At 39.0% G+C, this 13,485-nt stretch overlaps 1 long non-coding RNA gene across 3 annotated transcripts in view; it reads left to right on the top strand.

Moving 5' to 3' along the window:
- The first annotated feature begins 349 nt into the window (after positions 1-349).
- LOC136263742 (uncharacterized) overlaps positions 350-13,485 on the top strand; it is a 139,601-nt gene continuing 126,465 nt past the window's right edge. The window contains exons 1-4 of one of the 3 annotated variants that reach the window (XR_010704773.1): positions 350-604; positions 2,642-2,765; positions 4,381-4,472; positions 6,279-6,382. This is a non-coding gene — a long non-coding RNA (uncharacterized lncRNA). Of the gene's footprint in view, positions 605-2,641; positions 2,766-4,380; positions 4,499-6,278; positions 6,383-13,485 lie in introns of all 3 variants that reach the window. The other 2 variants (XR_010704772.1, XR_010704769.1) reach the window with 2 other exon arrangements.

Here is a 13,485-nt window from a genome sequence, read left to right as displayed (position 1 = left end):
CAAGGAAAATTTTGACGAATGCGTTGACTTCAGTATTCTAATTAACCAGTCACGTGAGCTTTGACAAGGAAAAAATTGATGAATTGCAACAATTTGCCAAAATTTTCCCCCGTTAAATTATTACACTATACGGTATGCACATTATGTAGTACAATGATACCTTGACATCCTCAATGCTGTAGGTGTCAGTGACTTGCATTGATATATATTACAAAATGTGACAGGGCCTGCAAAATTGGGTATGTGGGCACATAAAATTGGTAGTTTGGCGCCGCCCGCCTCTTTTTTGCAAAAGGGCGGACGGCGCCAGACTAACTTTATGGATTCTATAACCCACCTGACCTTTCTGTGACAATCTAACAACTGAGATCCCCACTGCGAAATAAGGCTAAGCAATACGAGCAATCGTCTTGCTGTTACCTGCTCCAGATTCCCTGCAAAAGCGGTATTTTCTAATTAAAGAGCACCGTGCACTGGTTACTCGAACTAACGCCCATTACTTTAATTAACACACACGCGCATGCACGTGCTTTGCATTGTCTCGGATTGTGTACTGCTCGACAGTCTGTATGAAGACCTTGACACTAGTTGTATGATACTACAGGTAACTCTACGTTGTGCCAGTGATAGCTAGCTGTATAATGCAAATTTTGAACAAAACTACTAGATATTGGGACAGTAGTAATAAGTTTCTTATTAATTGTTCCAATGAAGTTTGTGGTGGGTTTTAATGGAGCTCATACTGTACGAGCTGAGATTTTATGATGCTGTCAATTTTATGTGTCTCCAGGGCACTAATGAGAGTACACTATAGTATGTTCACGTTGAGCTGAATCCTGAAAAACAGCTAAAAATTAAAAGTGGATTTTTTTCTCAACAGAGTTAACATTTTAGTCTACCAGATGATTATTGGAGTAAAGGTGTCAACAACAGACACGTATGGTTTGGCTCCATTACAAGTTCGGAAAAGGGCTGTAATGGACATTGTAATTATATGGCTTCCCCATAGGAAATGTATTGTGAAAATTTTGATTGGCTGTAAATACTATGCCAAACATTTGAACAAAAAGTTTTTGAACTATTTTTAGCGGGTCAAGCAGTGCTACAAATGAGCCAAATTTCAAGATCGTGTGTAATTGCATCCATGAGTTATTAAATGTCTTTGAGGATTCAGCTCAACGTGAACATACTATAGTAATAGCTAATGTGCCAAAGTAGGGACTTTCTCACTAAGCTATGCTGTAACACCATCATTCATCTCTTGTTTCACTACTTTTTATTGCACTGGATCCCTACTTCATTTTTAAATTAACAATTTTTAAAAACAAACTGAATTATGTTCGAGCAGACTGAATTATGTTCAGACACAGGTTATTTGGATGGCAAATGTTATATTTGCCTCTGGTTCTAAGGCGTTACCCCACGGAGTGGTTCACATCAGGTCTAGTTTCTTTGAGTTTTCCACTGTCACACCCAATGTGCATGTGTAGAGAAATGCATGGCCCTTATGCCGTGTCTTGGAAAAGTAGCTTGTACTAGGGCTGAAACGGATAGCAACTTTTACTATCCGGATATCCTGACCTAAATCTATCCGGATATCCTACAGATGGTGACATCATCACTTGCTATAGAAACGTTTTATAGTTTACTGTAAGCATCCTTGTTTTACTAGTACTAGAAGCAAACAATCATTAACATGAGAGCAAGAAGTTTGTGGTAATGTTACAGTGTTACTTTGCACTTAATGGAATTTGTCTAACAAGATTGGCAGCTGGAGAAAACATGAATACAAGATGTAGCAGTTGCTACAAGACCTTTTCCAGGTACAACTAGTTGTAAAGAACTCTTTATGAAGTGATAACTATTCTGTTACAACTTCATCAGCAACATTCACAGCCGATGGGCGTGGTCACTCATGAGCAAGCTGATTAACTTACCAGGCAGCTGTTAACTTCACATAAAACTAGCTTAGCTAACTCTCCATGGTGAAAATAATTTATCTTGTGATGAGAAGTTGGACAGGTAAATGGCTTTAAGTTATTACTATCCGCTTGGCTTCAAAGTACTATCCGGAGAGTAAATTATTATCCGGATATCTGGATAATACGGATATCTGTTTCAGCTCTAGCCTGTACCTGTCCCCATTGTTACAGATCATCTTCTTAATGATAAACATGATTAACAACTGAAACAACTAACAAGCTAGTCTTCTTTCACAACGAGACATTTTCTGTAACTCTCGTGTAATAATCCGAAAGGGATCCATTTACCCCAGTAACTGGGACTCTGTATGCGTGAGGATTTCAGGGTAAGCGCAATGTACAAACAAGCTATAGCAAAATCAAAATTGTAGTCAGTGTGTAAGTTATTAGATCGATCTGCCATATGGTGGTTATGATGGTTAGAGGGTTAACTTGATAGCCCAAATTAGATTAATTTGTTAACAATGATGAAGTTTGGGATACCTGTAGATCAAAGGACAGGAGGGAGGAAGCTGTTTGCAATTGCCTGTTGTTCAGTTGGTTGCTAGGAGATACTGTACTGTAGTACATGTCCTGTAGTGACTTGCCTCTACCCAGTACATTCCATCATATATAGTACTAGTTGACATCATTGCTTAAGTGAACTGTTTTATTCACAGGATCTGATCATCATTGGCCGAAATGAGGTATAAGTCATACACATTTGAAGTAGCAGCTGAAATAACCAAGTTGGATAGAGTGACTTCAGATCAAGAATATGTATCATATACAATTGTTTCATTGGTAAGTGATGTAGGAAGATATTTCACCTACCACCAATAAGCTTTATGGATAAGTATGTCAAGAAAGTGGTCTTGAAGTTACCATAGCAACTCAATATGGGAGGCATGCCCTCCCCCATCCTCCCAAGAGAGTGTTTAAATTTATCGAGATTAATGTAAAATGAACATCATGTTTATATGGCAGCAGTTGGAGATCATGTGAACAATATATCTACCTTATATGCAGTAGTTACGTACATAAATTTTTGTGAGTACTTTCCACATTTTCTACACCTTTATTATTGCTTGCAGTGTATTGGAATGCCTAATATTTTTTTTACCTTTTTCACAATTAAAATTTCATGAAGGATGTCACTTTCATGAAATCCATGAAAATACATCCCTCAACAATTACCACATATGCAGTATGAAAAATAGATTTATATTCCCAACCAAATTATTTTAAGGCACTTGTACTATACTAGTGGAAACCTGTGGTGGACTCAAGTGGAATCATTGGCAGGTTGAATAAGAAGGCATAACACTGCCTAAGGCATTTTTACTCAGTTAGAAATATTTATGCATGCCCAGACCCCCACGGCATGCATGATTCCTACATCCCTACTATTCCGTAGTAGTGTAGAACTATGTAATTTTGTTTTACACACACACACATGCATCTATAGTACAACCTGTATACAATGTGGACAGGTGGTCCCCACAGGTTTTGACAACTGAGGCTACACTAGTTCCTCATGTTCAGTACATATGTCTCTGTCATAGTTATACTACATTTGTGTTCATAAGTGTAGAGCTTTCGCCAGAAAAATAAAGTAGAGCAGTAAAACTGTCAATTTGCTACCAACATCAAAGAATTATATACATTCTTTTTACTGCATCGAAATGGTTTTGAGTACAGTAGACGGCTGCACTGCTCTACTGCTGTTTATGGAATCCCCTGTAAGTGACTGCTTAATATTACCATGGACCAATGGGTATCGTTTAGTCAGTTTAGTCTGAGTTATTGCACCCACAACCAGCTGTGGCCATGTGCTTGGTTTCTTGACATTGTTGTGTATATATGTATGTATACATTACATGTATGTATACATTACATGTATGTACATACGTATGTTTGCCTGTGTCTTTCTGTGAAGTCATGGATAAATGTACTCTTTCACATCATCCAGTAATTATCTTGTAACTCAGTAAATTGTTCTGCAGCATAACATGGCTTGTGTTATTGCTGTGTGTCATATCAGGTCCTGAAATTATGTTTTGGAAATGATCTGACAAATCCTGTTATGTGGTAGGACATACTCAATAGTACTGTAATAGTACTATACAAAAACTTGTTAAAATTGTTCAGACATTAGCCAGAAATGGTCAGAAAATGGCAGATGTCTGACCATAATTTCAGGCTCTGTATACAGTATGTTTTAATACTGTAAATGAGTTACTGAGCTACAGCATATGCATACACTTGCTTATTACACCCACAATGTGTGTTTATTTGTATGAGAGTAATGGCTATCTTTGTAAGTGCAGCATGTAGGAGCATGAAAAAATAATTAAGCACTTGTATGTTTTGTATTATACTACATTGTATGTTTACTACATTGTATGTGATATTACAGGCAATTGAGTCAGAACGTTTAGTAATGATTGGAGCAACTATTGGTGCCAGTAACAATAAGGAGATACATATGATATGCCAACATTTTAACTTGTAAGGATTAGCCAACATTTTAACTTGTAAGGATTAGTACTGATTTGATTGTTGTGTGTGTGTGTGTGTGTGTGTGTGTGTGTGTGTGTGTGTGTGTGTGTGTGTGTGTGTGTGTGTGTGTGTGTGTGTGTGTGTGTGTGTGTGTGTGTGTGTGTGTGTGTGTGTGTGTGTGTGTGTGTGTGTGTGTGTGTGTGTGTGTGTGTGTGTGTGTGTGTGTGTGTGTGTGTGTGTGTGTGTGTGTGTGTGTGTGTGTGTGTGTGTGTGTGTGTGTGTGTGTGTGTGTGTGTGTGTGTGTGTGTGTGTGTGTGTGTGTGTGTGTGTGTGTGTGTGTGTGTGTGTGTGTGTGTGTGTGTGTGTGTGTGTGTGTGTGTGTGTGTGTGTGTGTGTGTGTGTGTGTGTGTGTGTGTGTGTGTGTGTGTGTGTGTGTGTGTGTGTGTGTGTGTGTGTGTGTGTGTGTGTGTGTGTGTGTGTGTGTGTGTGTGTGTGTGTGTGTGTGTGTGTGTGTGTGTGTGTGTGTGTGTGTGTGTGTGTGTGTGTGTGTGTGTGTGTGTGTGTGTGTGTGTGTGTGTGTGTGTGTGTGTGTGTGTGTGTGTGTGTGTGTGTGTGTGTGTGTGTGTGTGTGTGTGTGTGTGTGTGTGTGTGTGTGTGTGTGTGTGTGTGTGTGTGTGTGTGTGTGTGTGTGTGTGTGTGTGTGTGTGTGTGTGTGTGTGTGTGTGTGTGTGTGTGTGTGTGTGTGTGTGTGTGTGTGTGTGTGTGTGTGTGTGTGTGTGTGTGTGTGTGTGTGTGTGTGTGTGTGTGTGTGTGTGTGTGTGTGTGTGTGTGTGTGTGTGTGTGTGTGTGTGTGTGTGTGTGTGTGTGTGTGTGTGTGTGTGTGTGTGTGTGTGTGTGTGTGTGTGTGTGTGTGGGTTCGATGCCCAGTGTTCCAGTCTACCCAGCTGTTTAATTGGACCTGGTGTCAACTGGGAGAGTAGCCCACCCAGCTGTGACTTAAATAAGCACCTGGTGTAACCAAGGAACCAAATGCCCAACTGTCCATGACTTGTGCAATGGGTGAAGATTCAGGTATGACTTTGGGTGCCTACGCCTTTGCCTATGAGACATGGTACAGCCTCCTGTGGGTTACTAGTCCCACCCCAGGAGGATTTACCTGCCTGACTCATTACACCTGAATAGCACATGGGTGTTCTGTGTTCGTTTACTGGGTGAGCATGACTGTTGGCATGGTAGCCAAAGGCTTTGCTTTTGCTTTATTTTGTATGCATGTGCTCATAGTGGTTGTGCTGTGTAGTGTATGTGTTTGTATGAGTAGTGTGATGCAGTGTGTGTTTTTTTGCTTCATGTTAAACATCTTTTGTAACATACTGTATATATACACTAGTACCATATAGTGGGTTATTTCAAGGGTAATATTTTTTGCAGATTGTCATAGTTCCAAAATTTCAAGGGGGAAGATCTTTATTAGTTGTATGAAGTCATGGAAATGGAGATTTGTACTTGGGTAACATGACAATGATTGGGATGCTACGGTTAGGTTGTTGGCAAGAGAGCCTTGATAGTTACACTGTGGTCAAGGTTGTGGCGATGGTAAGGTGTGGTGGCAGTTGGCCATGTGCCCAGAACAATCCTCCCTTCGACTGAGCATAGTTTTCTCTCAGATTTTGCGTTACTATATCCCTTGTGTGGTATTCACAAGTCAATAAGCAAAAATTGCAATTTTCCCCTTGAAATAACCTGCTGTATGGGAACTAGTATGTAGATGACTGTGTTGATGTAGCATTTTATTATTATTCTAATTGTTTTGTACAGATAATCACTCTTGTGTGATGCTACTATACAAGTTGTACCCAATGATCCAGGCTCTGTATACATCAACTGATCACTAACTGGGCCACTATACTACATTGATGAATGTAAGCAATAGCATATGAAATATGTCACTAAACAACAAGGCCACCTTTCTGGGATACACACATCATATAAGAAATGTTGACCCGAAGATGTACCCTAGCTACGTGTTGTGAAGGTTCATGAGTTGCATGCTCTTCTATCATGTTAGGGGTTTATCCAGAGGGAGGTTTTCAAGGGTTTCAAGGATCTCCTTTACTACAGACTTAACACAGTACTTGGAGTTAGAGGTGTACCAATAGGGAAATTTTGATATACTGAGTCTTAACACTGATACCGATCCAATATGTTGATATGATAAAGTGTAGTCATTAGCTACTGTGAGCTTGGAGGAAAACTACATAGAGAACTATAACATTTAATTTCTTGCTATCCATGTCCTACCAAAGTGCTAACAGTCACTGGCAATGCTTGGTTAGTGTGGCCTTAATTAACAACCCAGACAGTAAGGCACCCACAAATATTTTAATGCATGCTCTGACCAAGATTGGTCTGCATTACTACTCCATAGTTTAAAAGCTTGTAAAGATGGCTGGTTGTTTACAGTAGTGTTTCTGGTTAATTCATCCCAAGGTCACTTGTTGCAGCTCTCCACTATGATTATTTGTTGTATAGTTGATAAGTTATTGTATCAATAAAATTTAGCTATGTGCATATTTCTATGGCGTAACACTTTTTTTTTTCAAATTGAAAGCTACTGTTTCCCATCCTTATAAACAGAACTTGACAATGAACAAACTGAAATAAATGCTGTACACTTCTCATACGTATATCTATCTCAGAGAGTTGAAAGACATGAAAAGCCAATGCTCAATATTCCAAGTAGGGGGAGTACCGCCGATACATAGTACATACATGCCGTATCAGTATCATTACTAAAACTGATATGATATACCGATATAAAACTGAATTGTCACAAGATACTTTACTTTGCTTGATTGAGCTACAGTACATTATGCCTCTCATCAAATGTTCAATTGATATAGTAACATTAGTGGACAAACAATCAGTTGATAGAAGCAAGTGTTCTGTTAGAGTGTTTTGTAGAGTTAGTGTATGTTCTACTAGAGTAAATGAACAGCGGTATATTAATGAATGCATGGCTTTGTTTACCTGAATAAATTCACCTATCATATATGCATGACTATAAACTGACATACACACATTTGAATAATGAAGGTCCCACTATACTCTAATATGTAGCCAGTTGGAGCTACTGCAAGGACTGGACCCTGGTCCTCATGCCACATAGTTCTTACTGTATTCTTATTAAAGTGACCCCAATACACTACATGTATACAAGTACACAGTATAACTACTGTACGTGGGTTTTTTTCACAACACTAAATTTTCACGAATTTCACAAACTCCCGTTTCATTCGTGAAAATTTAGCAATTATTGTAACTACTCGTGCAACTATGTCTGAGAGTATTACCGAGTTCTTTAAACCTTTCGGAACCAAGAAGGATGACTGCAAATTCAGCTTACCACCTAACATTCTGCAGTCAGCACTAAGGGAAGTCAGGAAAGCTGAAGAGCATATAGAAAAGATGGGCTCGAAAAGAGGCAACTATACTACGTATACAGGAGGCAATAAAGCCAAGGTGGCTAAGTATGCTGCAGAGAATGGCGTAATGACGGCAATAAGACATTTTAACGATACCAAAGAGTTTACTGATTTAAAGGAGCCTACTGTTCGAGGATGGGTGAAGAAGTTGAAAGAGATTATGGCTTCTCTAGGTCCATTGTCTTCTATGGAAGATGTCACCAGTTTAGAAGAAAGGAAAAGAGGTCGACCTTTACTCGTTGGTGAAGATGTGGAATCTTACGTTAGGCAGTTTCTTTGTGAGTTGAGAGACCATGGGGGGAGGGGGGGGGGGGGGGGGGTAGTCAGCCCTACAGTAACTTTAGCAGCTGCAACGGGAATTATACTAGCCAAAGACACAAGCCTGCTTGCTGAGAACCGTGGTGAAATTGACCTGTCTAAGGAGTGGGCTCAGAGAATGATGAGGAGAATGGTGCATGTCAAACGTAAAGCCTCAACAGGTGTGAAAGTAGATCCTGAGGTGTTCAAAGAACTGCAAGGACGGTACCTTAGTGATATACGAAGTGTAGTAAAAATGGAGGACATTCCTCCAGATCTGATCATCAATTGGGATCAGACAGCTATTAAGTATGTTCCAGTGTCAAACTGGACCCAAGAGCAGAAAGGAAGCAAGAGGGTAGAAATTGCAGGAATTGATGATAAACGGCAAATTACAGCTGCTCTGACTGTCAGTGCTAGTGGAAGGTTATTGCCAGCACAGATAATCTACAAAGGAAAGACTCCAGCTTGCATCCCAAAAATAACCTTTCCACCTGATTGGCATGTAACCTATACAGCCAATCATTGGGCCAATGAGGATACTGTATTAAGTTACATTTATAACATACTCCTCCCTTATATAGTGAACACCCGTAAAGAGTTGAAATTGTCCCACTCATTTCCAGCCCTGACGATTTTGATCATTTCAATGGCCAGCTTACTGAGCGTGTGCAGAATGTTTTGGAATCCAACAATATGTTTGTTGTAGATGTGCCCCCCCCAACTGCACAGATAACCTGCAACCTTTGGACGTCAGTGTCAAAAAATCTATTAAAGCCCACAATGAAGAGCTTATTTTCAAGTTGGTATGCTGACCAGGTTAGACAACAGATTGGCACTTACAAACCAATTGATCTGAGGCTGAGTATACTTAAGTCATTTGGTACAAAATGGTTTGTGAAAACTTTTGAGCATGTGCAGGGTAATCCTGAAATTATCAAGAACGGTTTTGGTGCAACTGGAATCCATCAAGTAACCAAAGAGGTTGACCAGGAGCTGTTGAACATGCTTGTGTGTTTGATAATATTATACTGATACTGGTATTAGTTTATTTTATTTGTAGTATTGACTAATTCTATCAATTACAGTTTGACACATTATTATAGCTATAAAAATATTATTATATACACCACTAATATAATAATGTCACAGCCAAAACTTCTAGACTGTGAAGCCTATAAGATACTGTACACTCCTACACACACTATTTAATCAGTTTAGGAAGGAAAGACTTCCATCTTCTGCTGCATAAGGCATGCTACAAGGTGATCTCTCATACGCCATTGGTCATACTTGGCTTTTACTGGACTTCTCCCAAACACGATTGTTGTTGCATTTGTAATTGCAAATAATCCACACTCATTACAGCCTGTTTGCTTGTGTACATCCACTAAACATTACAGGGACTGCAACGAAAAAAAGCCTGTAATAAGTTTGGAAGATGATTGATCAAGAGAGGAATAAGCTGAGTCATACACATAAACCACTTTGCTACCAGGGGCTGTCGCAGCCACTATCCAATGATCACCACGGACATGAAATATTTGTACAGCATTATCAGTTGCACCTATCAGGGGTTGGTTTTATAACAAGGACAAACCTAATCCATTTAGTGTGGGAAATTGAGCACATATCAATCTTTGAGCACTATTAATGTACTGATCCATTAACTTTTCTCCACTAAGAATCATCCTTTTGTCAGCCTGTGTCAGTTTAATGTCCCTAATAGTAACCCATGTTACATCATGGTCCTCCTCTGGCACATCTTCTGAGGCTTGTGGGATTAAATCTATCGTGTCATCATTATCTTTATCTACACCATCATCTGTTGCGGGCTGTTCTCCTTGAACATCTTTGTTGGTGTTAGCTACAATTTCTGTTGTAACCGCCTTTAACTCTTCCAGTCTTTTCTTTGTCTTGTCCATAAACTCACTATTCTTCCCTAAATGTATAGATACAGAGTATTTCCAAGCCTCCTTTTTCCAAATCATGTGAATAGTGTCAGGGACCAGTAACTGTGCTAGCTATTGAGCCACCTCATCCCCAAAATAGGGAACAAATGCACGAATAGTCCCGTGGAACATGTCCAACTACTGTCTCTCCCTTTTGCACTGCTACTGCAAATCTATCGCTTCTGTTGTGCGATTCTCTAACACACTTCAACACTTCTCTGTAAACTGGAGTCCAGATAGCTTGATAGATATGGAATCCTCGTATGCTGCTATGTAGCTGGAATGAAAACGTCTCCATTTTAATCACATACGAGAGCAACAATCATCGATTCATGAAAATTTAAACGTAAAATACCACTTTTAAGCCAATTCATGAAAATAAATTATCTCAAAAAAACCTGCATACGGTATTTAAAAGTATCAAGAAATGCAAGTTTTAAGTATTTAATGTGTTGTAGCTTGCCAATGGTTGAGGCTATGTGTACCAACTTTTCACACATTTTACACCAATTCCTTACCTTCCAGAGCATCCACTGTGCAAGTAGCCAACAACCAAGTTTCCCACCATTTTAGATAGTTTTTAAACTGAGGTTGACTGTATATGTCAACCTTAGTTTAAAAGCTATCAACAACTCTACAACTACAACTATCCAACTACAACCATACAACTATCTTAAGAGTCAGGCTGGAGTAGAAAGAGTTGTGCAGATGAGCTAAAAGAGAACAAGACAAGGAGGTGTAATAAGTTAGTTTTCATTTCTAGCTTCTATATCATTCATGCAGTAGCACTAGGCTAGTGAAATAAGCTGCAGGAACAGCAGCATAGCATATAGCTAGATACATTTTACTGCACTTTTGAAATAGTTTTTAACCATTATATGTAGAGTCCACTATCACAGTTTGTGCTAGTTAATTGCATGGGGTGAAATATGCAACAGGCTCGGTAGGTAATTGGGCAGTCTTTGAGCTAATTGGTTGGTAAATGTCCCATGGCCGACCATTCCAATCTGCTCTGTGTTTGACTGATGGCTGCTATTGTGAAGTAAGACAATAGTACAGGTACTATATGGCTATCAATATGCCAAAGGTTTCTTAAGTGAATCTGTGAAAGAAGCAGTGCCATAGCTGTAGCCACTTTTCTGCTATGCCTGACAGCACATGTCTCTTAGGAAACTCCGTTGAATACTTTTTTCAAAACTTCTGTAGCAACTTGATGAAAAACATTTTGGGTCAATCTGAAGACACTTACTTTTGAGTTTGTTCTTACCCAACCAAAGCTGTCATAATATCATGAGGAAAAATCGAAGTAGATTTTTTGGCGAGGTATATTATCATGGGCCATGCCAGAACCTTACTATGCAATACTATTGTACAGTATGATACCATTTTACTGTGTGATATGTTTGATAATTAGATCCCGCATTATTCAGTTGACATTCTGATAAGCTAATTCAATAATACATGCCCAAATATGTGTTCGCAATGTGAAAGAAATGACACACATGTAATGAATAACATGAATGTATATTAGTATGTGGAGTTAGTGTCAGCCTAGTGATGCTATAGTGTGGGCTAAGTCTTGCATTGGAATGGTCTGATCTTGATTTCTGTAAACGGGAGATTGAGCCACTTCTTGTTGATGTAAATAGCATCTGTTATATCATAGTATGCATTGGGATTCAACTTCCAACAACCTGATGAGGTAAACCACCATCCTCCAAGTGGTTTGTGAGGACCACGAGCCAAAGCACAGTTAGTAGACCTTCCATCATTGCCATTGTCTTTAGTTGTGAAGTTTCGTTGATTATGGTTTAGCATTGGATTAGTGGTTTTTCCCTGGAAACCTCCAACAGTTAGTTTGTACTTGTCTTTAGCTGATGCAACTTTAAACTGTTCATAATGGAGGAAAATTTTAGTTCCACTTTTAAACTTGAGATCCATTCTCATTTCCCAATGACCTTGACTGGTGAGACAATGGAGGGCTTTCAATCCATACCAAAATTCTCCAGTCAAATTGCCAAAGCCATCTTCATACTCAACCCAGGTCCTGTTAAAGTCAACAGATCCATCTTGTCTTCTCTGTACCACTAACCATCCTCCTCCTCCATTGATAGTGTCACAATAAGCCTCAGCTTCACATTGTTCATCCATACCACAGAAATTAGGAATAACATAAATTCCTGACTCTTTAATACTCTTGGAGAAGGTGAAGCAACCTAATTGTAGATCACAACAACTGTTGATGACACGAGTGCTGTTTGTCTGTAGGCCACTAGAGAGTGGTAGTGTCCCAATAGCCAGTAGTAGTATTGTTGTAGTAATAGCAGTAGTAGTCATTGTAGAGCTACTGATGAACTAGTGATTACCTTACAACCTGATCTCTTTTATCCTAATGTAGTATGTGGTTGTGGGAATTGTTTACAGTGTTTGTACTTGCATGTGATATGTTATAGTTATATCCTGTTACGAGGGTGATATCATTGTTATTACACGAGTCCGAGGTGGAGCCGAGGACAAGTGTAATAACAATGATATCATCCGAGTGTACAGGATATAACTATAACATATAGTCAACACCTCTAGAGGTCACTAATGAGTGATGTGATTTGATGGATAATATTATAAATACTATATATGGTAATGTTTGTAAATTGAATTTTATGGTTTTAATATTATTGTGTAGTTTACTGTAGCATTTTCATTTTATGGAGAAGGTGAAATCACTGCCTAGATATCGGCAGGTATTGATGTGGCTTGCAAGACGGATAGTAGGAAACAGTATAGTAGTTGGAATAATAGTTGTAGCTAGTAATCATTGTAGAGCTATTGCTAAACTTTCATCAGTTGTACCCATTAGGTAGCTTATATATATTATCAGGAACTTATCGAGTCTGGAGGATGAGGATGCTTGATAAGTTCCTGGTATTATTATCACCAGCATATTGGTTCCAGGTTTTAATAGATCCCAAGGAGGAATGTTTAACATGTTCCTCATTATACTTTAATAGTGATGTGGAATGTATGATCCTGAAGGCAAGACCGGATTTTGCAATGCGGTTTTGGCCATACCAGTTTTCAATGACAACAAACTTCAACAATATTGAAAACTGGAAAAGCTTGCTAACTACAACTTTTTTAAAAATTGACATTGTATGTGATTATGGTGAGCCTTAAGTCTTCTCAAGAGCCTTCATCAGCAATAGTATAGAAGCAGATATCTCCAAGTTCAGATCAACATACTCTAATATAACAGTTAAACGAAGTTGCTGAATGTGGGCTACAACAACAATA

This window comes from Dysidea avara, chromosome 1 (genome assembly GCF_963678975.1).
Source record: "Dysidea avara chromosome 1, odDysAvar1.4, whole genome shotgun sequence".
NCBI classification, from domain to species: Eukaryota; Metazoa; Porifera; class Demospongiae; order Dictyoceratida; family Dysideidae; genus Dysidea; species Dysidea avara.
Note: the sequence above shows the minus strand (reverse complement) of the source record. Positions and strands in the feature narration are given on the sequence as shown.